The 26,782-nt window shown below is 50.3% G+C and overlaps 7 non-coding genes across 7 annotated transcripts; 4 read left to right on the top strand and 3 right to left on the bottom strand.

Moving 5' to 3' along the window:
* Positions 1–11,413: 11,413 nt before the first annotated feature.
* LOC148633575 (U5 spliceosomal RNA) lies at positions 11,414–11,528 on the top strand. Its single transcript, XR_015933917.1, has one exon. It is a non-coding gene; the product is annotated as a U5 spliceosomal RNA (small nuclear RNA).
* A 393-nt stretch (positions 11,529–11,921) lies between these two features.
* LOC148633574 (U5 spliceosomal RNA) lies at positions 11,922–12,038 on the top strand. The gene has a single exon (XR_015933923.1). It is a non-coding gene; the product is annotated as a U5 spliceosomal RNA (small nuclear RNA).
* Positions 12,039–12,795: 757 nt separating this feature from the next.
* LOC148633573 (U4 spliceosomal RNA) lies at positions 12,796–12,937 on the bottom strand. The gene has a single exon (XR_015933940.1). It is a non-coding gene; the product is annotated as a U4 spliceosomal RNA (small nuclear RNA).
* Positions 12,938–20,042: 7,105 nt separating this feature from the next.
* On the top strand, positions 20,043–20,202 carry LOC148633572 (U1 spliceosomal RNA). Its single transcript, XR_015933936.1, has one exon. It is a non-coding gene; the product is annotated as a U1 spliceosomal RNA (small nuclear RNA).
* Positions 20,203–20,839: 637 nt separating this feature from the next.
* LOC148633571 (5S ribosomal RNA) lies at positions 20,840–20,958 on the bottom strand. The gene has a single exon (XR_015933895.1). It is a non-coding gene; the product is annotated as a 5S ribosomal RNA (ribosomal RNA).
* A 2,643-nt stretch (positions 20,959–23,601) lies between these two features.
* Positions 23,602–23,765, bottom strand: LOC148633570 (U1 spliceosomal RNA). The gene has a single exon (XR_015933915.1). It is a non-coding gene; the product is annotated as a U1 spliceosomal RNA (small nuclear RNA).
* Positions 23,766–26,448: 2,683 nt separating this feature from the next.
* LOC148633569 (5S ribosomal RNA) lies at positions 26,449–26,567 on the top strand. Its single transcript, XR_015933898.1, has one exon. It is a non-coding gene; the product is annotated as a 5S ribosomal RNA (ribosomal RNA).
* The last annotated feature ends 215 nt before the right edge of the window (positions 26,568–26,782 follow it).

The raw sequence follows: 26,782 nt of genomic DNA, 5'->3' as shown, positions 1-26,782 counted from the left end.
CGAAAAGACTTTTGGGAGGACTGATTGCTGCCGCCACTGTTGCACGTTTGCTATTTCTGGTAGGTTTGTGTGCTACTGGCACTCTCCCCCTGACTGCCCCAAGAAGGCAGGTGTCAGAGATGCCAGAGGGTAGTGACAGACTGTATCGACAGCAGCAAAAGTTGGAAAGCTTAGGGAAAACCCTACAGGCAACTTCCTATGCAACAGGGTTAAACCTTATTCCCCAAACAGTGGACATGATTGTTGGTGTTATACAGTGGGTTTATGCTTGTGTGCAACAGGCCAGAATGTTGACACAAGACCTGTTAAGGGAGCTTAGTGCCACTGTAGCCAGTCTAGCCATGGCACAAATCCCAACCCACTTGATTCCACTCTTCTCAGTAGAGGAGTATGTGACATTAACCCCATCGCTGATAGCTCACCCAGAAGGCAATCCAAGATTGAATTCAGTTCCAAATCTTGAGATGGGTATGGCTACCAAAGCTATCCATTGGCTGAGTCTAAATGATTCACCAATGAAGGGTGTAAAGCTACTGACGAGCAGAGGGAGGTTAATGAACCCCACGAAGAGCAGGTGGGAAGTAAATGGCTGGTAAGCACACCACATTTAACTGACACTATGACTTGTGACAGGCATGATACAGCTACCGCAATGCAGCTACCTAATCAAACAGTTTTCCTGCAAGTTCCCAAGGAGGCCATAGTACAGCTTGGACTTAACACTGTACGGTCTGGAACCAGACAATATAAGACCAAACTTGAGGTCGTGGATGCCTTCAGGTGCCACACTATTGAATTGGATAGAAATCCAAGAAACAGTAAGTCCTGAAGAGGTACAGGTAGTTGAGTTTGCTTTAATGGAACAAACCTCCAAACCACCCTAGCAGATACCCAACACAGGTGTTGTGGTTTATCGGGGGGGCTGGGAACAGGAACCGTTGTTATTGTAACACTACTGCCAGGTAGCTGGATCATGACTGACAGTGTACTCTGAATGATGTACTCTCACATCAAGATGTACTCTGGGTAGCATGAATGAGTCAAAGGTAGCATGTCAAAAGAAAGGAAGTGACTTCTCCCCAAATATCTACTACAGAGGTATCAGATATTGACAGTGAACTTCCTGATGTGTACTCCTAGACTTAGATAATGTCTCCTACCGTGTTTATACATACTCCAGATGTTATTCATCCTGTTTGTATCCAATGCTGGTTCCGGTATGAATTCTCGAGGAGTAATGTAGACATTTAAGATTAATGTTCTAATGGCAAGGGACATCACTTAACTCTGTTTTGTTTTGAAGGCAACAATGCCTCGGGACCTCGTGGCCTTCAAAAAGGGGGGATATGTAGCGGTGAGGCTTATTAATAGAAAGAATTAAGTGTTCTGAGCCTTCCCAAATGAGGCCCCATTTCTCTGTTCATCTCTGTGGTGCAGCCACAGAGAAACTATTCATGCAAGATGTTTTCTTTTGATAAGGACAGCTCCCAAAGGGGGATGCACTTAGCTAAGCCTGGCTATCATGATCAATGGTCATCCATTGGCGCCTATCTGTCTAGGGAGTGCCAGTTGGACATCTGGACTGCATTACTAAGTGTCAGGAGTAAGTGACTCATATCTCACCTTGATCAACCAATCAGGGACTGGTAGGGCCGAGTAACCCACATGGGACTCTGATGCCCATGGAACTTTCAGCCAATCAATGAGCTGAAGTTCCTCCAGGTAAAAACAGGCAACACAGAGAGACTGGAGATTCAGATTCAGAAGGGAAGATTCAACAAGATTCAGATTCAGATTCAGATTCAGATTCAACAATTCTAAAGGGAATTCAAAGGAGAATCCCAAGGGCAGGACATTCTCGCAGCGCGCCTCCTGACCATCCTGAGACTCAGCCCGGACAACCATGGAACGGCCAGTATGTCCGAGTGCCAGAACCTTCCTTTGTTCTAAGAGTCTAGAGTGGAGGTTGCCAGAGAGTAACCAGCAGCAGGCCTTGTGAATAGGTCGGAACTGTGGACAGCTGAATCACTATTCAGAACTAGCTCTACATCAGGAACGAACCGGTCCTCTTCCTGACTTGCTGGGACCCACAGTCATCTTTTCTCCTGTGCACAAACTTTGCTAGTTAAAGCCAACAGTGAGCATCAGCAGCGCACCGTCGCAAGCCGCACAGCACAGCCTGGCACGGAGCCAGAGAGCGCGGATTGGACAGCAACAGCCTGCAAATGTTTCTTTGAGTCCGCAGGAGATCTGAATCCCCAAAGATTGGATGAGTATTCAACTTCAATGCATTACAGCTCGAGAATTCAATTGTTATCCCAACCAGTTGATATCAATTTAATTCCTAAGAGTTATGTACTTGTTTTGAGTATCTAATGTAGAAGTTGTAACCAAGTTCATTTATGAAACGGTCTTAATGAATGATATACTGAACGTATGTCCTCTTGATATGTGTAACACTTTGTAACTGATTGAATATATACCTTTTGTATTCTGATAACCCTCTCGATAAGATCTGTTAGGTTTATATGCATATTCTATGTATTAATAAATGTATCCTTGTGTATTAGTACCTGTGTGTGTGCGTTGTTTGAGTTATATCGCATGGTTGGATTCTAAAGCCATCAAAAGAATCAACTTTGTGATTTACTGCTACAATTAATAATTGTCTCAGTAAATGCCCAAACCCTACAGAACTGGTGCCTTCAGAGAGCCACTATGATTACATATTTGGCGTCCCTGAACCGGTTTTCCCTACAGACGTAATGACAATGGCTGCTAAAATGTCTGAAGTGGAGTCGCATATAAGTACTATTTCTAGCGACGACAATCCTGGTTACTGGAGTGGTATCGAAAAGTTGAACTTTGATGATATTGAGAAGCTGCAAGTAGATTTAGTAGCTAAGGTAGCGAACCAGCTTAACACAGGAGGGTCTGTGAAAGCAGTTCTGGTCCTATCGAGTTTCACCTTAAATCTAGCTAAACAGCTGGAACTGTCTTTGTCCGAGCTGACAAAGTTTCAAAAGCTTCAGGGAACGCTAGAAAGATATAAGGCGGAGCGAGTTGAGTTGTTGGATATAATCAGAGAAAAGAGAGTGAAAAATGAGGAAAGTGAAGACTGACTCAGGGAAGTTTTAGGTAAATTAGATGACTTGTCTGCTAGAGAAACTGCGGCTGAGGTAGCTAGGAGAGACCTGGAAGCGAGCTTGAAAGAAAAAGAAAAAGAAATTGAGAGTTTAAATGAGCTCAGCCAGGAAAGGCAAAAGGAGTCAGATGCTGCCGTACTGGAAGCAAAATAGACTAGATCCCACTTGCATGCCAGCCCACCTAGCAGCCCGGAGCGCTCACCCAGCGCGCCGGGAGGAGGTTTCTCCCGGCCAGGGTCTGTGGTCGGATCGGCATGGGGGAGATCGCCGAGTCCTGCGCGAAACGCAAGGGCGAGTCAGTTCAGGCATAGACCCCCTGCTCCTGATCACGGCCGTCTCCCTGCCCGCGGAGAAACCATAAAAATTAACCTCCACTCCCTGAGGCAGTTAGCCAAAGATGTAGAAAGGTTTGACCCGTCAGTGTCAGGGAATAATGTGGAGACCTACATCGATGAGCTGAGATATACTTTGCAGTTTATGCCCGAAGCGTCCGAACAGGAAAAGGCTATGTTAGTAAGGAAAACTACCAGCCGAGCGGTCCACGAGTGGATGTCTAGACAAGGACCGGAGGTCTGTAATAGCTTTGAGGAGCTGTGTCAGGCAATGATCGGAGAATTTTCGGCTTTTATCGATCCCATAGCTGCCGTGGCCGCTGTGCACCATATTAAGCACGAAAAAGCTGAAGCCCCTCGCGACTATTATCAGAGGCTTAGGCGCACTTATTTTGCAGGGCGGAATGAAGAGGGTTGCGAAGAGAACGTGAATTTCAAAGGTTTATTCATTGCTAATCTGCATCCCTCAGTCAGGAAAATGATTGTGATGCACACTGATGCAAAAGCGATGAAAATGTCTGACATTAGAAGGTTGGCTCAAAAAGCCTGGGGAGCTGAAGTCTCTGCTTCCTCAGAGCAAAAACCTGCTAAAACGGCCGTGTTCGCCACTAAAGCCAGCAGGGTTGACGACTCGCCTCAGCTCGAGGCAGCTGAGGTTCCTGAGCTCGCTAAGCCCCGGCGCAAAATAGGCAGGCAGGACCGCACTAAGCGTCAGAGCCGCCGTGAGCGCTACGGGGAAGGCAAGGGCTCAGGCAGAGCCTATCATAAGACTGGACGAAGGGAGTCAACTGCAGCCCGCCTGGCCAGGCTTGAACAAGCCCTGCCTGAGAGATCAGGACAGGGTAAACCTTCCGCACCGAATGCTGGAAGTGTGAATGAGCTTAGGGGGACCACGCCCCTTCTCACTGGAGGAGGCGGGGATCCGTCCCAAGCCCCTCCCTCAGTCTATCTGATTGGGTGGGAGGGTTCCTGCCTGGAAGAAGGCTGTGACTCTGAGTTGGGCGCTGACCCCGCCCCTGAAGTCAAAGAAAAGGCAGGCGTCCTACAATTCTTAGGGAATCTCAGCCAGAAAGGCAAAGCAAGGCGTATTTATATCAAGGTTTCTCTTGAAAACGTCTTAGATAGAGAAGCACTGATTGACACTGGGGCTGAAATTAGTTTGATGTCAGCCGATCTACTCAGCGAGCTCAAACGAGTAGCGAAAGGAAAAGGCATCAGACTTAAGGTAGAACCGTGTAAGATAGATATTTCCAGCTATACCCAGGATCATGCCAGGATCACACACCGAGTGTGGGTGGCACTTAGGTTCGGGCCAATGAACGTGGTGCATCCTGTTTACATCTCTAGGTTAAAAACAGAGCCACTACTCATTGGCCAAGACCTGCTTGACAGGCTGGAGCCTCTGGTGGACTGCCAGCGTGGAAAATTGTGGGCTCAGGTCAAAAACCCTAAGCCTGTTGCACAGCAAAAAGGGGGATTCAGTGGTTATGCTGTGATCACACAGTGCCCACTGAACACTATAGCTGAGTTGGAGGTTCCTCCTGGTTCCTCTGGACGAGAATAAATGTCTCTTCTTGCTTTCCAAAACTACAGGGAAGTCCTGCCCAGGCCAGCACTCCCACAGTCTCCCAACTACAGGAGCAGTGCTCCAAGCAGCTGCTTGACCCGCCAGGTAAAGCACACCCCCTTTTCATCCCTGAAGAAGAGTGGATCTCCCTGTCCGGTAATGAATGGGAGTCCTTTCTGTGCACCCTGGTACCTCAGGGGGTCCAGGACTACCACCCCATGGTGGTGGGAGGGGGTCCAGGTGGCAGAAGTGCAGGTTGATGATCTAATTCATTGAGTTAGCCTCAGCTCTGAGAAGTCCATAATCAGTGAAGGTCTGTTCGAGGACCTGTCGCGAAGCTGTCAGGTGACCCTGGTGACGCAGTCACAGGTTCTGTGGTGGGCACCCCCATCTCATAGGTCCATTTGGAGCAAAGGAAGCTGTGTAGCTTCCATCTCCATTGGAAAAAGGAAGTTTGCTCACTACTTCCTATTGGAAGTACCTATTGGTTCGACTAGGCGCCCAGCTGGACACAGTAAACAGTGTGCTGTGGACACGGGTGGACCCAGATGCCCACTCTCTAAGCGGTGACCCCGAGAACATTTGGTCAGGTCAGACGATTCCTCAGGCCTGCCAGGTAATAAACGAATCGGACCTGATCGTTCCTGCGTCAACAGCAGGGTTTCCAGTACGCCTTGTCCTAAAGAAGGGACAGAGAATGGACGCTGAGATGGTTTTCTTCCAACCATCAGCTCAGTTTATCAGACTGAACCTAGCAGTCTGTTGTACCCCCAGACTGGAACGGAATGGCCGAGCCACCTGCCTGTTGGTGCAGAACATAGCAAAACAAGATGTCAAAATCCCTGCTTGCACTGACATGGGACTGGTAATTGACAATGGTTTCTATGATTTCGAACTAGCCATCCCAGTACTGGGGCAGCTCCCTGGTCCCTTGGCCAGGGAGGGGGGAACCGAGCAGGTGTACTACACCTACCCCTGGCGGATGATTGCAATTATGCCAATAGAGGGATTCTGCAACCAGGAGGTGTGCAGGGTGGACCTTAGCGATAAGGATGAGATGGTTGTGTACACAGTACACGCAGGTGTTCCGATGGACCACTCAGCCGAGAGTACGACCCGGGATACCGCCATGCCGTCAAAAGCGGGGTTCCTAGAGCAGGTACAGGAACAGGTTGGCAAGGCAGATGCCCTGGAAACGGAAAGCCAGCGTCAGCAGCTGCGTCAGAATTTCCAGGATTTCCGGGAAGTGTTTGCACGGGACGCCTATGACTGCGGGGTGACGGATTTGAACACAGTGCGCATTCCAACGGCCCCTGGCGCCCGCCCAACCTATGTCAGGCAGTATCGCATTCCCCTCACGGCATACGAGTCCATAAAGCAGACGTTGGATGCTCTACTAGAGCGTCAGATCATAAGGGAGTGTAACTCCACTTATAACTCCCCACTGTGGCCGGTGCTGAAACCCAATGGTAAATGGCGTCTGACCATTGACTACCGGCAGCTGAATAAACAGGTTCCTTTGTCACGATGGCCAATGATCTACCTAGATCAGGAGTTATTTAAGGTGACAACAGCGAAATATTTCACCACAGTGGATGTGGCCAATGGGTTCTGGACCCTTAAGGTAGAACCAACAGACCAGTACAAACTGGCCTTTTCCTTTGGAAACAGGCAGTTCACCTGGAATCGATGCCCCTTTGGGTATTCCAACTCCCCAGCGGAGTTCAACATATTTCTGCACAAAGCCATGAGTGATGCAGCCAGGGGCAACCTGGTCTATGTGGACGATATTCTGATGAGGAGTCAGACCTGGGAAGAACACATGGCCGAGATCAGGCATGTGTTGACCCAGCTCTCCTGTGCAGGGGCCAAACTGTCCCTGGCTAAGGGACAGTGGTGTAGGACCCAAGTGGAGTTCGTGGGACTGTTGGTTGGAGCCCAAGGCATACAGCCACAGTCCAGCAGAGTCCAAGCTATCCAGAATATGAAGTCGCCCACTAACCTGTCTGAACTGCGCAGCTTTCTGGGAGTATGTAATTATTCCCAGCAGTTCATTGAGGATTACGCTGAAATAGCAAGGCCCCTCCACAAGCTGTTGCAGAAAGACGTGCCCTTTGAGTGGGGGCCTTCCCCAGAACAGGCTGTGATGGAGCTGAAGCGCAGACTCGGTAGTGCGCCGAGCTTGGCCTACCCTGACAAAAATAAGGTCTTCTACCTTGAAGCAGGGTTCTCAGAGCACTGCCTTGGGGCTGCTCTGAGTCAGGAATATAACCAAGAGCGAAGGGTGGTGGCATATGCCAGTCGAGCCCTGAGCCCAGTGGAGCAAAAGTTCTTGGACTGCGAGAAGGCCCTGTTGTCTACGGTCTGGTCGGTAGAACACTTCCGTAGTTATGTTGGGGGACAAAAGATCATCATCGAAACCTGCCACCAACCTGTGACATTCCTGCATAGCCAGAGACTGAAAGCGGGCAGGGTGTCAAATAGCAGGATTGTGGCATGAATGATGGCCCTACAAGGCTATGAGATAGAGGTACGTTATGCACAGAGCAAGAAAATGTACCTGGGACAGGGCCTGGCTTTGGGCCAAGTGTGTCACGGCTGTGACACTGACATGGAAGCTCCAGAAACAATTCCCGCTGCTGAGCTACCGAACAATCATCGGTACTACGATGAGAACGTGGGCCAGGGCTTACCCATGGCCTATGTTGACGGTTGCTCTTTTCGCCACGAACAGCAGGTGCTAGCAGGGGTAGGAGTAGTCTGGCAAGACAATACTCCCTGTGGGCCGACCCGCTATAAGCTAGGACCAAAGACTAGTCAGTATGCGGAAGTAGCTGGGGTGCTGATCACCCTCCAGCAGGCCCTGACACATGGCCTTAAACAGTTTGTCATCTGTAGTGACTCGAACTACGCCCGACATAGCTTCGTGTCTCACGTTCCGTATTGGAAGGGTAACGGCATGAAAAATGCCCGGGGCAAGGAAGTAAAGAACAAAGAGTTGTTCCTGGCCAGTGACAAGCTCACGACCGAGGCTGGAATGATGGTTTACTGGAGGAAGGTGAAGGGACACTCCCAGGTGAAGGGACCCGACAAAGACGGGAATGATGAGGCCGACCGGTTGGCCAAATCTGGCGCCTTAGAGGGTGAACCCTGGCAGTTCCAGCAGGAATGGCTACCCCTAGAATTCGTGGCTGAGGTCAAGGCGGTCACCCGAAGCAGGGCTAGACAGGATGTCGGAGCTGACCCTCAATCTGTAGTGCTTGGGTCACAGGGTTTTAACACCGATCTTGCGGAAATGCAGAAACAGGACCCAGCAATTGGGCAAATGTATCAGCATATCGCTGACCCAGTGCGTCAACCTCTTTCGGAGCAGGTGCTGAGCCAGTCTCTGGAGCTGAAGGAGCTGGCAGAGGTGAAAGACAACCTAAAAATTATAAAGGGGTTGTTGGTTTGTGTACCAGTTGCACAAGGTGTCCCAAAGTGGGTAGTTCCCCACTGTCATCGGGGGGTCATGATCCAACACGCTCATGACGAACCCTGTGGGGGTCACCGGGGAATCAAGGCTACATACGACACTATCCAGCAGGTGGCATTCTGGCCTCACATGGGCCAAGACATCGCTGCGTATGTAAAGGGGTGTCTGACGTGTAGCCAGTTCCAACCATCACGGCCCTTGCACCGTGCACCACTCCAGAAAAAGGGCATGACATTCACCTGGTCCAATCTTCAAATGGATTGGGTGGGGCCGCTGGTGAGGTCATCCAGAGGGAACAAATATTTCCTCACTGTTACGTGTGCATTCACAAAATGGATTGAGTGCCTCCCAGCACCCAACGACACGGCAGAGACAACTGCAGTGCTGTTGGTGAACCATGTGTTCAGTCGATGGGGATTCCCCCTGACCGTGGTCTCGGATCGGGGAACCCATTTCACAGCTACAGTAATGGCAACCCTGTGGAATATGCTTGGGGTCAAGACCCAGTTGCATATCTCCTACCACCCTCAATCCTCGGGCCAGGCAGAAAGGGCAAACCGAACGGTGGTTAGTATGCTCAAAAAGTTTGTCTCCAACAGCAGTAGGGACTGAGACATTAAGCTGCCCCTGGTTCTGATGGCCATCCGAGCTACGCCCCATTGCTCTACGGGGGTCCCACCTTTTGAGATGATGACAGGTCGGAAGATGACTCTTCCCCTACACTGTCTTTATGGGGTGGAGGACCTGAGCACGACGGGGGCTGCTACGGCCCATCAGTATGTGTCAGACCTGCGAGCACATCTGCAGGCAACCTTTGCTTTTGCCCAGAACAATCTGGGAAGGAGTGCAGAGGGTAGGAAAGCATACTATGACCGAAAGGCAGTTAACCAGGAACTCCAAGTAGGAGACAAGGTCCTGTACTTCCAATTTGCCAAACCCACAGGGGTGGCCCGGAAGTTCTTACCCAGTTGGACAGGACCCCACGAGATTGTTGATAAGGTATCACCGGTAGCTTATCGAATTCAGATTGAGAAGGGAAGGCAATCTCTGGTCTACAAGTGGGTGCATCACAACCACCTCCGCTTGTATCGCCCACCTCAAATGGCGCCGGAGAACACAGAATAGGGTTAAACGTCCAAACCCGATCAAAGAGGGGGGTGCCCCTTTGTAGCTGCAGGTAGTTAGGTACTGTACTGTAGGTCCTGCTAGGAAAATATATTCAAAATTATAGTGGAACTGTACCATGTGCCTCATCTATGTTCCAGAATGGGAATCCTAAAACTGCCACGGCTGGTCCTGACAGTACTGTGGATCGCCTCGACACAGCCCCTTGAAGTTGTGGAACCTGGTCCTCCTACCGGCATAGTCCTGCAGGAAACCATAGTCCTCTCCATGGAAATCTTTATGGTACAATCTTTTTTTTTTCTTATAAAATATACTTTATTCCGAAAAAAAAACACATCTCAAAGGGAAACATCTCACACGATAACACTCCACAAAATTAAAACATCGGCGGAACGGCGGTGATTGTCCGTTATCAATCCTTGCAAGGGTGGGCGGATTTGCGCTATTATGAGAGTCCCTCCAAACCCTACCGCTTGCTGTAAACCATTAATCCCTGTACAGGGTCCATAGGCCTTTCCAGTACTCCTTTGCCGTGGGGAAACCCCATTTAGCAACGTCGCGCTTCATCCTCCTCCTGAGGTCCGCCAGGATCCTCTCTTCCAGCTCCCTTGCTCCCCACTTGTTGTTGTGCCGGATGAGATTGTTTCTCGCGTCCCACAGGCCTTTCTTTGTGAGGGACAGCAGCAGCCACATCAGGAACTGCGTCCCCCTGTCCAGTCCGGTAGGTGCCAGCCCCAGCAGAATGTACTGGTAGCTGAGCACCGCATTCGTTTCCAGGAGTTGCATTATGTTGTCCATTCTGCCCCACACCGCCTTGGCGAAGGGGCAGCTCCTTCACTTTATTAAGATACTGAAGAAAGATGTGGAGACGGGGGTTTGAATTTAATCCTTTCTGTAGGGGGTTTAGACTTTCAAGTCACAAACTGGGGTTTATGGCAGGAAAGGGGGGTTAACTGATAAGGATTGCAGATGCAAGCTAGGAACCCCCCTGGGTGTAATATTAAACTGACCATTTGTCCAGAACATCGTAAACTGGCCAAATACCATGAACCCCCCTCTTTACCATCAGACCGAGTGACGTCAGAAACGGAGAAGAAAACACTATATAACCCAAAAGTTTGTAACAGTACGGGGAACAATACTTCGGTTTTGTTGTTTCTTGCGGGAAACAAGACTTCGGCTTTATTGTTCCTTGCATGCAATAAACTCATCTGTTTTACTTCATCTCGGGATCAAGAACCTTATTTCTTCTGTTACAACAAATTTGGCGTAGTCGGCGGATGCTCCAGAAGGCGCAGAACTTCCCATCGGCAGGAGAGATGGTCAGCGCGCACATAACTAAGAGGTAAGGACTCCTCTTTTATTTAAAAGTCCCGACTCTCTCTGACCGATTGGGAAATCTCTGCTCCCTGCGAGAATCGCCCGAGATGACGGAGTAAACGTGAGTTTCTGAATTCCTCTGGCCCGGGGAAGACACCGGTGTATGTAATGGGTTGTTTGCTGTAAGCCCAGAATTTGGTCTGGCAGGGGTTCCGCGGTATTGTGTACAGGCGTTCGAAGCTGGTTTATGCCTTAATTGCGCGTGGAGTTTTTGAACGGGTTTTGGACCCTTACCGTGAAGTTCAGGACTGGTGTGGGCCTTAATTGCGCCCGGAGTTCTGAAGGTCAGAACTGGTTTGGGCCTTAATTGCGCCCGGAGTTCTGAGGCTCAGGATCGGTGTGGGCCTTAATTGCCTGATTAAGGCATTAAATGGCCTTAATCAGCCATGCACTCTGGTTTCTTTTCATTTCGTACAACTCTTTCGCCTTTTACTAAAGATTTCCATGGAGAGGAGCATGAATGAGTTCCCTGCAATTTTTGTGCTTCCCTGCTTTCGGGTGGCGGGCAGCTAGGCTGGTCAAAGAGAGAAAACAAGCACGTTCGCAATCGGTCTTGTAATGGTGATTGTGGCCGTCTGCTGCGCGAGTCCTCGGTCTCCGGCCGTCTGATTGGCGCTCTTTTCTTTGGGGGGTGGGAAGTGTCCGGCCGCAGGGGATCTTGGGACCTCGCTTTGAATAGCGGCTTCCCAGAGTGCGTCGTTTCCGGCACAGTGTGGCCGGGTGCTTTCCGAGTTATCGCACGGATTGGGCACGCTCGCAAGCCGTGAGCCGCAGGCGATGAGCCCGGAGCTGAACGGGCCCCACTGGCTCGTTTGTAAGGCCAGGTGCATTGCAAACCACGACCGGCAGCGCAGAGGCTTTGAAGGCGGCCTGGGCTCCTGCAGCTGTGCAGCCACGCTCTCTGGTTTCTCTTCATGTCGTACAAATCTTTCGTCTTTTACTAAAGATTCCCGCGGAGAGAAGCATGAATGAGTTCTATGCAATATTTGTGCTTCTCTGCTTTCGGGTGGGGCGCAGCTGGGCTGGTCAAAGAGAGAAAACAAAAACGTTTGCAATCACTCTTGTTATGGCGATTGTGGCCGTCTGCTCCACGAGTCCTCGGTCTCCTGCCGTCTGATTGGCGCTCTTTTCTTTGGGGGGCGGGAAGTGTCCGGCCGCAGGGGATCTTGGGACCTCGCTTTGCATAGCGGCTTCCCAGAGTGCGTCGTTTCCGGCACAGTGTGGCCGGGTGTTTTCCGAGTTATCGCACGGATTGGGCACGCTCGCAAGCCGTGAGCCGCAGGCGATGAGCCCCGAGCTGAACAGGCCCCACTGGCTCGTTTGTAAGATCTGCGGCAGATCGTGTAAAGACGTTCAACTTTGTAACTACTGCACGCACAGGAAGCAGAATAAATTCCTCTTTCAAATTGTCAAAGGTTTGCTTTGCGAACGCTGCAGGACATCGCACAATCTGTTTTGAACGGGGACAAACGATTTCTTATGAGGCGCAGTAAGTACATTCGTTTAAAAAGCTCCACTCATGCCGACGATGCAGCATGAAGAAGCGCAACCTAACGTTTGACAGACAAAAGCCGGGCGCCGCTACGAGCAATATGAAATCAAACTGACAGCACACGGCGTTTCGCGCTGACTCAAAAGTGATCTCGACAGACGCTGTTCTCTGCATAACGCTGAAAGAGCTAAAGAGTGTTTCTGTTGAGACGTAACAAGCTTGTTTCTTTCTACCATGATGTTACCATGACAAAATCTGTCTTTAAACACCTTGCTCAGTCTCTGACGAGACTGTCAAGAATTGCTTTCGCCGATTGTATTGCAAACCGGCGGAAGCGGGGTATTGGGAAAAGTTTTCAACTAGCAATAATCGCGCATCGGCTAAACCTCACAGGCTACGATACTGCCACTGCGCAAAGCTGACGGTTGCCAGGCAACCGCGTGGATCCTATGGAAATCGTTATCAATCGTCTCATGGCATGTCGTTGCTGTAACGCTTCATATTTGCGGCCGGACACTTCCCGGCCCCCAAAGAAAAGAGCGCCAATCAGACAGGCGGAGACCGAGGACTCGCAGAGCAGACGGCCACAGTCGCCGTAATAAGAGCGATTGTGAGCGGTTTTGTTTTCTCTCTTTGACCAGCCCAGCTGCGCCCCACCCGAAGGCAGGAAAGCACAAAAATTGTATGGAAATCTTTAGTAAAAGGCAAAAGATTTGTACGAGATGAAGAGAAACCAGAGTGCGTGGCTGGACAGCTGCAGGAGCCCAGGCTGCCTTCAAGGCCTCTGCCCTGCCGGTCGTGGTTGGCAATGCACCTGGCCTTACAAACGAGCCAGTGGGGCCCGTTCAGCTCCGGGCTCATCGCCTGCGGCTCTCGGCTTACCTGGCAGGGGAGATACCTTGATCAGCCTGTAGTTGGAGTAGTTGGATTGTTTTCTTGTTTTGTGGAAGCAGTGTTTGTTTTGCAGTTTGAGATGGCAACCTTTGGATCCCGCAAGAATGCTGTACGTTTTGAGCTTTTGGATGACGTCTTCATGGATCGTATGCAGTTCAGCAGAAAAGTGTTAAAGAAGGAACTTGGCTTTGAACCTCGGCACTTGGATTTCATCTTTGCTCTCCCAGGTCAGAAAGCATTTGAGGTTGTATTTGCTACCTATCCTCTGTTTGAACAATGCGTGGATGTGTTTGAGGCAAAAAGAGGGAAAGTTCCTGCACTTGAGAAGATCAACTTGCAGCCTCTGACACAGAGAGAGAGGAAAACGGTGCATGTTGTTATGTTCTCGGAACTGGCAAAGACAGAGGACATTCACACCTGGCTTAACCAGTACTGCACCGTCCACCATGGAACTGAGGTTAGAGATGTTGACGGTATAAAAAAAGGAGCAAGGAAATTCGAGGTTCGCTTACTACCGGACAATGTAAATGGAGGCTTAAGGCACCTGCCCTCTACAATCCGGCTGGGCGCCTGCAATGGCTATGTTTTTTATGTGGGACAACCAAAGGTGTGTTGGCGCTGTGGTGCTGTGGGACACCTGGCATCGTCCTGCACTGTGAAATGCTGCAAGAACTGTGGCAAACAGGGACATTTAGCCTCTGACTGTTCAATGCTGCCAAAGTGCAATTTATGTGGCTCGGAAGGACACGTTTTTAAGAACTGCCCTCACGCCTACGCCAATAAACTCAAAATGAGAAAGGATGAGGCAGTGCTTGTTTCAGCCAAACCGGCCCGAAAAGCCAAAGCAAACAACAAGTCAAACAAAGAACCCTTGTTGGACAAAGAGTCTCAGCCTCCAGCCAGGATCAGTCCTGCTGTGGCTCCGGGGCCGGTGGAAGAGAAATCCACTACGCTCCCACAACCGCAGACTGCACCAGACAAGCACGAGGGTTTGAAAACCCCCGAGAACAGCGAGGACCCCTCCCCCACTCCTGCTCCTCAGAACGAGGGCCAGTGTGGGGCCCCCCGGTGGAGCGGGTCCAGCGACGATACCCAGGATTCAGCGGAGCTGCTTTTCTCAGACTCTGCAAGTGCTACAGATGCCCTCCTCTCCTCCATCCAGTCCATCACGGAGGATCTGCAACAGCTGGTGGGTGAGGGGGAAGAGGAGACTGGTGCATCGGCTGCACCCCTTTCCCCTCAGTGCTCCCAGGAGCTGGACTTGAGGAAAAGGAAAAATGACTCTGTTTTCTCCCCGAGCGAGGAGGAAGGAGAGCATGGCGATGGGGACAGCTGGAACCCCTCCACCCCTCCTTCTACCCCCTTCCTTGAAATGGACTCCGTGAACGCTTTTACTGCTGCCACCCTGATGAAGGCTCATTCAGAGGATGGCTGGCAGGAAATTGGTAAGAAGAAAAAGAAAAAGCAGAAGGTAACAGGTGAGACCGAAGAGAAATGTGTTTTGTAAAGACTTGTTCCACTTTCTTATGTAATATGGCTCTAAACATAATTTCTCTTAACACCAGAGGTATCAATGACGGAGTTAAATGTCAGTGTGTCTTTGATTACCTCCAGCAGAGAGGGGGAGATGTGTTGATGTTGCAGGAGTGTGCTTTAGCATATCAAGAGAGGTATAAAAGCTTTGAAGATAGGTGGGATAAAGGGCCTTCTGTTTGGTCAGGGGACAATAACAACAGAGCCTCTGGCGTGGCCATTCTTTTCAAAGGATGGGCTTTCAAATTGAAAAGTATTCAGAGGGTCATAGATGGCAGGTTGCTGTGTGTGGATGTGGAATGGGGGACCGTTAACCTGCGGCTAATCAATGTGTATTGTCCTACTGACGTGGGAGGAAGGGTGGAGCTACTCAAGGCACTCTCTCCCCTATTGTTAAGTAGCACAGACGTGATAGTGGGAGGGGATTTTAATTGTATCTTAGAGCACACAGACAGGCAGTGTAGCTCTCCGATAAAATTGGATTCCAGCTCACTGGCCCTGCAAAACTTAGTTCAAGACTTTAAACTCTCAGACACATATAGATGTATATATCCCACAACAGCAGGATATACATGGTCAGGGAGGAATAGCAGCTCCAGAATTGACTATTGCTTTGTCTCAGAGAGAGTGAAAGTTGTTGGGGTCACTCTTCAGCCTGTCTTCTTCTCAGATCATCAGGCTTTAGGGTGTAGAGTGGAACTCCAGGGCGGGACTGTCTTTGGCCCAGGCCTCTGGAAACTCAACACAAAGCTGCTAGAGAACGAGGGGGTAGTATCCCGCTACAAGGAGAAACTATCACAGTGGCTGTCCTTGCAGTGTCTGTACGGGTCAGTAGGAGAGTGGTGGGAGGAGGTGAAGATGAGGACAAAGGCCTTTTTCATGGCTGAGGGAAGGAAGGCTGCTGCCAGACGGAGAGGAGTGCTAGCCAGGAAACAGAGGCAGCTGCAGCGTCTCTACACGATGCTGCACAGTGGCTTCGATGTGCTCGAGGATATCACCCTTTTAAAAAAGGACATCCGGAGCATAGCCGAAGAAAGTAGTCGAGGAGTGCTGTTAAGAGGCAGAGTGCAGTTCTTGGAAGAAAATGAGAAGTGTACTCGCTTCTTTTTCAGGAAAGTGGTAGGCTCCAAGTCTGTCATGGAAAGTGTTGTTGATGAGGAGGGACGAGAGAGAACAGAGCCGAGTGCTATCCTCTCCTGCACCGAGGCCTTCTACTCAAGACTGTACAGCTCTACAGAGGTAAAGGATGAAGAAATTCATTTTTTTACCTCAAAGCTAGAAAACGTTTTGAGTGAAGAAGATAGGGAAGTACTTGAGAGGGATTTGACAGTAGAAGAGCTGAGACAGGCTATGGAGAGCTTACAGAAGGGGAAAACTCCGGGTGCTGACGGGCTCCCTAAAGAATTTTATTGCACCTTTTGGGATCTGCTTCAGGATCCGCTACTGCTCCTATTCGTGGAAAGCTATAAGACAGAATTGCTGCCTGACTCCTTAAGAGAAGGCACTATCTCTCTCTTGTTTAAGAAAGGAGCAAGGAATGACATAAAGAACTGGAGACCCCCCAGCCTGTTAGGCGTGGACACTAAGATCCTGTCCAAAGCCCTTTTCCTGCGCCTACAAAATGTAGTGGCCTCACTGGCAGGGAAAGAACAGACTTGTGGGATAGCAGGACGCGTGATGAGCGACAACCTGGCCTTGTTGAGGGATGTCTGTCTGTACTCTGAGGATCGCTCCCTCCCTCTGTGCATTTTAGGTGTAGACCTAGAAAAGGCCTTTGACCGCCTAAACTGGCAGTACTTAACATCGGTACTTGAGCACATGAAGTTTGGCCCCATCATGAGAAAGTGGATTAACCTGCTGTACACAGGTAGCAACAGCAGAGTAATGGTTAATGGCAATAGATCACGCCCCTTTGAAGTCTGTTCAGGGGTGAGGCAGGGCTGCCCATTATCCCCCTTGTTATTCGTTTTGGCTATGGAGCCCTTAGCGAGTACTTCAGTTACATAACCACCTCATGACAAACAACCTTTTCGAACCCCTCCAATCTGGCTTCCGTCAACTTCACAGCACAGAAACCGCCCTAGTCAAAGTCACCAACGATCTCCTAATAGCTTCTGATTCTGGTTCTCTTTCCATACTCATCCTTCTTGATCTCAGTGCTGCCTTTGACACTGTTGACCATAACATCTTGCTTTCTCGTCTCGAGACTGTGTTTGGAGTCTCTGACACTGCCCTCAAATGGTTTAAGTCTTACCTCACTGATCGCTGTCACTTTGTCTCTCTCAATGGGTACAGGTCTGAAATTGGTCTTGTCAAGTCTGGTGTCCCTCAGGGCTCAATACTGGGCCCCTTGCTCTTCAGCATTTACATGTTCCCACTTGGTCAGCTTTTAAGATCACACGGCCTCAGCTTTCATTTTTACGCTGACGATACTCAAATATACATCCATACCAAACCCGACACTGATGTGGCTGTCTCTATTCTATCTAATTGCATCTCTGACATAAAAATTTGGATGACTCAAAACTTCCTTCATCTTAACTGTGACAAGACTGAAGTCATGCTTATTGGTACCCCCCATCAACTTCGTAAAGCCAGTCCTGTAACCCTGTCTGTAGATGGCTCTGTACTTGAGCTCCAATCAAAATTGAAAAACCTTGGGGTTATATTCGATTCTGGCTTAACATTCGACCCACATGTACAGCATACTGTCAAAACATCTTTTTTTCACCTTAGAAATATCGCAAGACTACGCCCTATGCTATCATTAACTGTGGCTGAAAAGCTAATCAACATATTTGTATTCTCTCGAATTGACTACTGCAATGCTCTGCTCCCTGGGGTATCTAAATCTACTCTGAACAAGCTGCAGTATGTCCAAAATTCAGCAGCCAGAATCCTGACCAGGTCTAGTGCAAGTGTTCACATTACTCCTATCCTGGAGTCCTTGCACTGGCTTCCGGTCAAATTCCGCGTAGACTTTAAAATCCTCATGCTCACCTACAAGGCTTTACATGGCTTGGCACCTCAATACCTGTCTGAACTTTTATCGCCCTACTCCCCACCTCGCAACCTCCGTTCTTCAAATTCTGCCCTCCTTACTGTCCCCCAAGCCCGTCTACATTGTATGGGCGACAGGGCCTTCTCCTGCTATGCCCCCAAGCTCTGGAACTCTTTGCCCAAGGATATTAGAGAGTCACCTTCTCTAAACTCCTTCAAATCCAGACTCAAAACCCTCCTTTTCAGAAAAGCCTTTACTTAACTGGTTCCATTCTTCACCCCTCTGCTCTTCTTAATACCATCTTCCACGGTCTCCTCTATTGTTATTGTTGTATTGTTGTAATTATAATTGTGTCCTGTCTTGTGAAATTTTCTTATTTATTGTTGTAGTCTTCTTATTTATTGTTATTGTCATCCTGTAAAGCGCTTTGAGAAGCCACCTTTAAAGGCGCTATATAAAATAAAGTTTATTATTATTATTATTATATTAGCCTGTGCCTTGCGCCAGGATCAGGCCATTAATGGGATACCAGTGCCTGGAAGTGGGGGAGGAGAGGTAAAGACATCTCTATACATGGATGACGTCACCCTGCTCCTCTCTGACAATGCCTCAATTAGCAGAGCTCTGCAGTGCTGTGATCGGTTCTCTTTGGCTTCCTCCGCAAAAATTAACAAATCTAAGAGTGAGATTTTATCAGAACTGGAGGGAGCCAATAGAAGGACATGATCTCAGGCTGCAAGAGAAGAGAATTAAGGTCCTGGGGGTGTATTTTGGAGAAGAGATGGGAACAGTAAATTGGCAGAACAAATTGCCAATCTTAAACAAAAAACTGATGCAATGGAAGGACCGAGACCTCACCATGACAGGGAAGGTGCTGGTCATCAAAGCCGAGCTCTTGCCTGTCTTGAATTTTCTGGCTTCTACCTTCCCAATCCCACACCGTGTTGCGGCGGTGCTGAGGAGATTGATGTTTCAATTTCTATGGGGTGGGAAGCAGGAAAGACTCAGAAGGGAAATAATGTACAAGCCGCTACCCTCAGGGGGGAAGTCTGTCCCAGATATTGCTACGAAGCTGCTGTGCATTTTCCTGGCCTCTGTGCTGAGAGGCTTTGCAACAGCACCTGCAGCGCGTACCTGGACTTATTTTTCCAGGCTCTGGGTAGGTAGGGAGGTGTTCAGAGTGTGGGGTGTCAGACCCAAGCTGGACGTCCCACTCTCTGACACATGCCCTGCAATTTATGGGACAGTTAAAAGTTTTCTAAGATCTCACCCAATTGGCCATATTCCCCTCCGAGATGTCAGCGTCCAAAAACTGGAAGATTTCGTTGCACCCCAGAATAATAGGCAGACCCCTGTGGGCATTTTAACATCAGCCCAAACAAGGAAGGTGTGGAAACACACATCCTCTAAGTTTCTGTGCAACATTCACAGAGATTTAGCCTGGAGTGTCGTCCACCAGTGCTTACCGGTACGAACTTTCTTGTACCGTAGGGGCCTCACCCCCAGCCCTCGTTGCGTTAGGGTGGGCTGCGGCGAGGAGGAGACTGTGACCCATCTCCTGTGGTCCTGTTTTTTTGCTAAGGCCTTCTGGGCACAGTTTGAAGATTGGTTGCAGGCTCTCTCGCCCCAATTTACCCTGACCGCTGCTTTCGTCATATACGGCATCTCTCCTGTCAAACTTCCTCCTGACGTGTTTGACAGGATCTGGGCCGTGGTGAACAGTGGGAAAGACGCCCTGTGGAGAGTGAGGAACATGGGGCTGTTCAAAGGCATCGAGGTCCCAGTCAAGGCAGCAGGTAGCCTGGCCCTGTTCATCACCCGAGAGAACTATTACCTCAGAGATCTGTGGAGAGAAGGGAGGGAGGAAGCAGAAAATCTGTGGGAAATAGAGAGCATAGGTCAATATCTCAAGAGACTGTGAAAAACATTATCATGTTTAAGTAAAGAATGTGATTTGCACCAGAAAAAAATAAATTGTTACTATGTAACTGTTACCGTGTCAAAATGTAATGAGATGTGATCATATATACTGTTTTAAGTATGTATATTAATGTAAAGCTTTCTGATTTGTGATGTCCTGTAATTTATTGTGAAAAGAAAATAAAGTTCTTAAAAATCGAAAAATCGAAATCGGTTCACCCAGGGCGAGGCTCGGCCATTGCACTCCGGCTGTGCTGACCCCTGCGAATTCCCCAAATGAGGGAATCTCGACTGCATAATTTCTGGTAGTGGGGGACTGCGTTCGCGCTCTCCCCTGATGTGCTTGGTCCAAAATCAGATACGGGAGGGTTAGGACACCACGAGCTGCGTGGCTGCGGAAGGATCCCGGTTCGACAGGAGTGGACGCCGCTGCTGGTTCTCGCTGGCTTTTAGTTGGGGGTCCGGAGAAGCATCTCAAGCTAGTTCCACTACTCCTTCCGGACGTTCATTCCCTTTTCAAAGTCAGTCGTTTTGCTGTAGTCTGCGTTCTTTAGGCTGATTATCGAGGTTAGCCTTTATTTGGTCATGGGGGGCCTCGGTACTGTATGCTGAGTCTAAAGACAGTTTCACCCGTTTTCTGATTGCTCGGTTCTGTACCAGTGCAGACATGTCAAACAGTGAATGGCTGTACCTCTATTGTATCCGTGGTCAATGAATGAAATCGGTAACAAATGAATATATGTCTAGTTATACGAAAAACGAGTGGTTTATCGACTCATCTTCATTTGCAGATTTAGAGGCAGCTTCGATATTCGTTTTACAGACGGGTTTTTTTTCTTTGAATATGGGTCACACACATGCCACAGCAACAAAACATCTCTAGAGATGAGGCTATAGATCACCTTTCCATCCTGCAGGTTTTCCTCCCAAAGCCTACAGCACCAACGGCGACCCCTGCTGGCCAGGAGAGCAAAGGCTTACAGCACCTGGTATTCCCAGGCGGTCTCCCATCCAAGTACTAACCAGGCCCAACCCTGCTTAACTTCCAAGATCAGACGAGATCAGGCATGTTCAGGGTGGTGTGGCCGTAAGCGAAAGCCCCGGCGCCTGACTCGCTACTTGAAGCTGTGTGTGGCGGGGGCTCCGTGCCCCCCGAGCGGCACTGAAGGATCGTTCGTGTGCAACTCTTTGGAAAGGAGCTGCTTTCCAAATCGCATTGTGTGCCTGGATGTTGGCGAATGCGCTCCCTTGTGTTGGCTCGTCCCGCACTGGAGGAGGACAAACAATCTGCACGGAGGAGCACCAGGCAAGTCTTCACCAGACAAAAACCTCCAGTGCACAGCACTCTGGAAACATTTCGGGGCTGTCGCGTGTTTATTTCAGCACATAAAGCGCACCGGTCCAACACGTCGGCCGGGCGCGCGGCGCCTCCGCCCTCTTATGGCCTTGCGGCGTCAGAGCAAGAGGCTCCATCTCGCTGCCCTTCTGCTGTGTTGCAGGGCCCCGAGAGGGAACCTGGAGCGCGCAATTTGTGGGGGGCGGGGGACCGCGTTTGCGCTCTGCCCCCGGTCTCTTGCGCGAGTACTAAATCTCACGGACAGGGGGGCCTCGTCATTGATTGTTACAGGTGAGACGGGGATTAGGAGGAGACCCCGACTGATGGGTAAAGGGGAGCACTAACACCAGAGGGACACCCCCGGCGTCTCTTTTTGAGAGACGCCCTGGGGTTTCCTAATGGCCAAGGAGGGTCGGGACCTCGGTTTGACGCCTCCCCCGAAGGACGGCGCCTGTTTGTGCAGCAGAGTGTCGCCATCAGGAGGCTGGGGCGTAAGAGAGCCACACAGCCCGCAGGGTGAGCGCTCCCTGCTGGTCCCAGTCACATCTCTTGCAGGAGCAGCAGCAGCCGGAGCTTTTCCGGGGGGGAATCTCCCATCCGGGTGCCGGCCAGGCTCACACCTTCACTGTGGCTGTGGAGGTGTGGTTTGTAAGGGCCCAAACTAGGGTTAGGGTTAGGGTTGGAAAACAACCTGGATTTTTTTAAATGCCTTTACTGTGCTCTAGGATGCATTTGAAATGCAGGAAAAGTGTTGGTTTGTTGTTTCCTTGATTACGAATTTTTACCAATTTTGCAGTTTTTTCTACTCCATATACTGTACATATCAAAATGATGGTCAAGATTGGAGATTGTGATAATACACTTTCTAAATGCTAAACTCTCTTAATTATTGCATGTCAAAAGCAAATTAAAAGGATAGTTTTAGCCAGACATTGGTGGTAATTGCAATCCTTACCTTTTTAACCTAGGAAACAGTTTGGTTTTATTTGCAATTTCAGCAGCAAGTAAAGAAAAAGATCTGGATATCTGAAAGTTTTTCACAGGTGACACATTAAAATACTTTAAATGTGCAACTTTGAATGTTTCTGGTTGATTTGGAGTCATCTGGGTTACATTTTGGGCACTGTATTTGTAGGCAAGGTTGTGGAGGTGTGGTTCGTAAGGGCCCGAACTAGGGTTAGGGTTAGTGTTGGACAACACCTGGATTTTTTTAAATGCCTTTACTGTGCTCTAAGATGCATTTGAAATGCAGGAAAAGTGTTGGTTTGTTGTTTCCTCGATTACAAATTTTTACCAATTTTACAGTTTTTTCTACTCCATATACTGTACATATCAAAATGATGGTCAAGTTTGGAGATTGTGATAATACACTTTCTAAATGCTAAACTCTCTTAATAATTGCATGTCAAAAGCAAATTAAAAGGATAGTTTTAGCCAGACGGTGGTGGTAATTGCAATCCTTACCTTTTAAACCTAGGAAACAGTTTGGTTTTATTTGCAATTTCAGCAGCAAGTAAAGAAAAAGATCTGGATATCTGAAAGTTTTTCACAGGTGACACATTAAAATACTTTAAATGTGCAACTTTGAATGTTTCTGGCTGATTTGGAGTCATCTGGGTTACATTTTGGGCACTGTATTTGTAGGCAAGGTTGTGGAGGTGTGGTTCGTAAGGGCCCGAACTAGGGTTAGGGTTAGTGTTGGACAACACCTGGATTTTTTCTAATGCCTTTACTGTGCTCTAGGATGCATTTGAAATGTAGGAAATGTGTTGGTTTGTTGTTTCCTCGATTACGAATTTTTACCAATTTTGCAGTTTTTTCTATTCCATATACTGTACATATCAAATTGATGGTCAAGTTTGGAGATTGTGATAATACACTTTCTAAATGCTAAACTCTCTTAATTATTGCATGTCAAAAGCAAATTAAAAGGATAGTTTTAGCCAGACATTGGTGGTAATTGCAATCCTTAACTTTTAAACTTAGGAAACAGTTTGGTTTTATGTGCAATTTCAGCAGCAAGTAAAGAAAAATATCTGGATATCTAAAAGTTTTTCACTGTTTTGACATGTCTGCACTGGTACAGAACCGAGCAATCAGAAAACGTGTGAAACTGTCTTTAGACTCAGCATATAGTACCGAGGCCCCCCATGACCAAATAAAGGCTAACCTCGATAATCAGCCTAAAGAACGCAGACTACAGCAAAACGACTGACTTTGAAAAGGGAATGAACGTCCGGAAGGAGTAGTGGAACCAGCTTGAGATGCTTCTCCGGACCCCTAACTAAAAGCCAGCGAGAACCAGCAGCGGCGTCCACTCCTGTCGAACCGGGATCCTTCCGCAGCCACGCAGCTCGTGGTGTCCTAACCCTCCCATATCTGATTTTGGACCAAGCACATCAGGGGAGAGCGCGAACGCAGTTCCCCACTACCAGAAAGTATGCAGTCGAGATTCCCACATTTGGGGAATTCGCAGGGGTCAGCACAGCCGGAGTGCAATGGCCGGGCCTCGCCCTGGGTGAACCTCCTTCTTGATCAAGGTATCTCCCCTGCCAGGTAAGTATGAGTTGTACAGGCCCCTGCAAGCGGCCTGCACCCACAGCACAAATCGCGCAGCCTAGGCCACCTCCTCGCCCCGCACGCCACCGCCTCCTGCTGGGCCCACTCTTTCGCACACTCACACGCCACACTAACACTCAAAAGTGTGGGCAAAACGAGAAAACGAGCGCGCCATTTCCTACACATCTGCAGTCGCCGTTGCGCATTCGCAGCATGTCCCGGGATGCAATTCGGCCTCATTTGCATAACTCCAGACCGGCAGATCGCAAAGCAAGCTCGCGACGTGCGCCTGCCACACACCGAACAAACCTTTTCAGCAATTTCCAAAAAACGGGCCTGCTCGCCTGCCCACAAGGCTCCGTCTCTTACCTGCTCTCCAGAGCCTGCTGCCTTCTGTGCTTTTCTCTCGGCACCGCTGCAGCGCACACAACTCCTGCAGCGGGAGGGGGGGAGAAAGTTCCTGCGCTCCGCCGCAGGGAAGGCTCGCTCCGTGCGCACACGTCCTTTCGATGCCAGTCCAACAAGTGCTCCACATTAGCTGCGTCGGGGCTCCGGCGTGTCGCACCTCACCTCACCTCACCTCGCACTGCCCCCTCCTTGAATGTCTGCCGCTGGGCATGCCCCGCTCTCCTCCGCCTTATCTTAATGCGTGTGAGCACCGACAATGGCCACAATGCCGGGGAATGGCACCTGTAAAGTGTTAATTGGGGCACAGGAACAGCCCGTCTCGTCTCGGGGGGGCCGGCTTCAGAGACAATACAGCAAACACAGTGGGGCGCGGGAAGAAGACGACACCACACATGCGGGTACATTCAGCTCCGGCGGGAACGAGACATTTGTCGGTCTTTTCAAGTGCCGAGAGCCAAGCAATCCTTCACTTGTATCGTTTCTCCCCGGTGACTAGATCTGGCCCTGCGACTCTCGACTTGGCTCAACCCGGGGCAGCCCAGCAGGTGTGAGCCTGGCCGGCACCCGGATGGGAGATTCCCCCCCAGAAAAGCTCCGGTTGCTGCTGCTCCTGCAAGAGATGTGACTGGGACCAGCAGGGAGCGCTCACCCTGCGAGCTGTGTGGCTCTCTTACGCCCCAGCCTCCTGATGGCGACACTCTGCTGCACAAACAGGCGCCGTCCTTCGGGGGAGGCGTCAAACCGAGGTCCCGACCCTCCTTGGCCATTAGGAAACCCCAGGGCGTCTCTCAAAAAGAGACGCCGGGGGTGTCCCTCTGGTGTTAGTGCTCTCCTTTACCCATCAGTCGGGGTCTCCTCCTAATCCCCGTCTCACCTGTAACAATCAATGACGAGGCCCCCCTGTCCGTGAGATTTAGTACTCGCGCAAGAGACCGGGGGCAGAGCGCAAACGCAGTCCCCCGCCCCCCACAAATTGCGCGCTCCGGGTTCCCTCTCGGGGCCCTGCAACACAGCGGAAGGGCAGCGAGAAGGAGCCTCTTGCTCTGACGCCGCAAGGCCACAAGGGGGCGGAGGCGCCGCGCGCCCGGCCGACGTGTTGGACCGGTGCGCTTTACGTGCTGAAATAAACACGTGACAGCCCCGAAATGTTTCCAGAGTGCTGTGCACTGGAGGTTTTTGTCTGGTGAAGACTTGCCTGGTGCTCCTCCGTGCAGATTGTTTGTCCTCCTCCAGTGCGGGACGAGCCAACACAAGGGAGCGCATTCGCCAACATCCAGGCACGCAATGCGATTTGGAAAGCAGCTCCTTCAGCTCCGGCGGGAACGAGACATTTGTCGGTCTTTTCAAGTGCCGAGAGCCGAGCAATCCTTCACTTGTATCGTTTCTCCCCGGTGACTAGATCTGGCCCTGCGACTCTCGACTGGGCTCACCCCCGGGGCAGCCCAGCAGGTGTGAGCCTGGCCGGCACCCGGATGGGAGATTCCACCCCGGAAAAGCTCCGGTTGCTGCTGCTCCTGCAAGAGGTGTGCCTGGGACCAGTAGGGAGCACTCACCCTGCGGGCTGTGTGGCTCTTTTACGCCCCAGCCTCCTGATGGCGACACTCTGCTGCACAAACAGAGGTCAAACCGAGGTCCCGACCCTCCTTGGCCATTAGGAAACCCCAGGGCGTCTCTCAAAAAGAGACGCCGGGGGTGTCCCTCTGGTGTTAGTGCTCCCCTTTACCCATCAGTCGGGGTCTCCTCCTAATCCCCGTCTCACCTGTAACAATCAATGACGAGGCCCCCCTGTCCGTGAGATTTAGTACTCGCGCAAGAGACCGGGGGCAGAGCGCGAACGCGGTCCCCTGCCCCCCACAAAGTGCGCGCTCCGGGTCCTGCAACACAGCGGAAGGGCAGCGAGAAGGAGCCTCTTGCTCTGACGCCGCAAGGCCACAAGGGGGCGGAGGCGCCGCGCGCCCGGCCGACGTGTTGGACCGGTGCGCTTTACGTGCTGAAATAAACATGCGAAAGCCCCGAAATGTTTCCAGAGTGCTGTGCACTGGAGGTTTTTGTCTGGTGAAGACTTGCCTGGTGCTCCTCCGTGCAGATTGTTTGTCCTCCTCCAGTGCGGGACGAGCCAACACAAGGGAGCGCATTCGCCAACATCCAGGCACGCAATGCGATTTGGAAAGCAGCTCCTTTCCAAAGAGTTGCACACGAACGATCCTTCAGTCCCGCTCGGGGGGCACGGAACCCCCGCCACACACAGCTTCAAGTAGCGAGTCAGGCGCCGGGGCTTTCGCTTATGGCCACACCACCCTGAACACGCCCGATCTCGTCTGATCTCGGAAGCTAAGCAGCGTTGGGCCTGGTTAGTACTTGGATGGGAGACTGCCTGGGAATACCAGGTGCTGTAAGCTTTTGCTCTCCCGGCCAGCAGGGGTCGCCGTTGGTGCCGTAGGCTTTGGGAGGAAAACCTGCAGGATGGAAAGGTGATCTATAGCCTCATCTCTAAAGATGTTTTGTTGCTGTGGCATGTGTGTGACCCATATTCAAAGAAAAAAAACCCGTCTGTAAAACGAATATCGAAGCTGCCTCTAAATCGATTTCGATTTTTCGATTTTTAAGAACTTTA

This window comes from Lepisosteus platostomus, unplaced genomic scaffold, assembly GCF_059453375.1.
Source record: "Lepisosteus platostomus isolate fLepPlt1 unplaced genomic scaffold, fLepPlt1.hap1 Scaffold_46_H1, whole genome shotgun sequence".
In the NCBI taxonomy this organism is placed as follows: Eukaryota; Metazoa; Chordata; class Actinopteri; order Semionotiformes; family Lepisosteidae; genus Lepisosteus; species Lepisosteus platostomus.
This window is presented reverse-complemented; position numbering and strand designations above follow the sequence as displayed.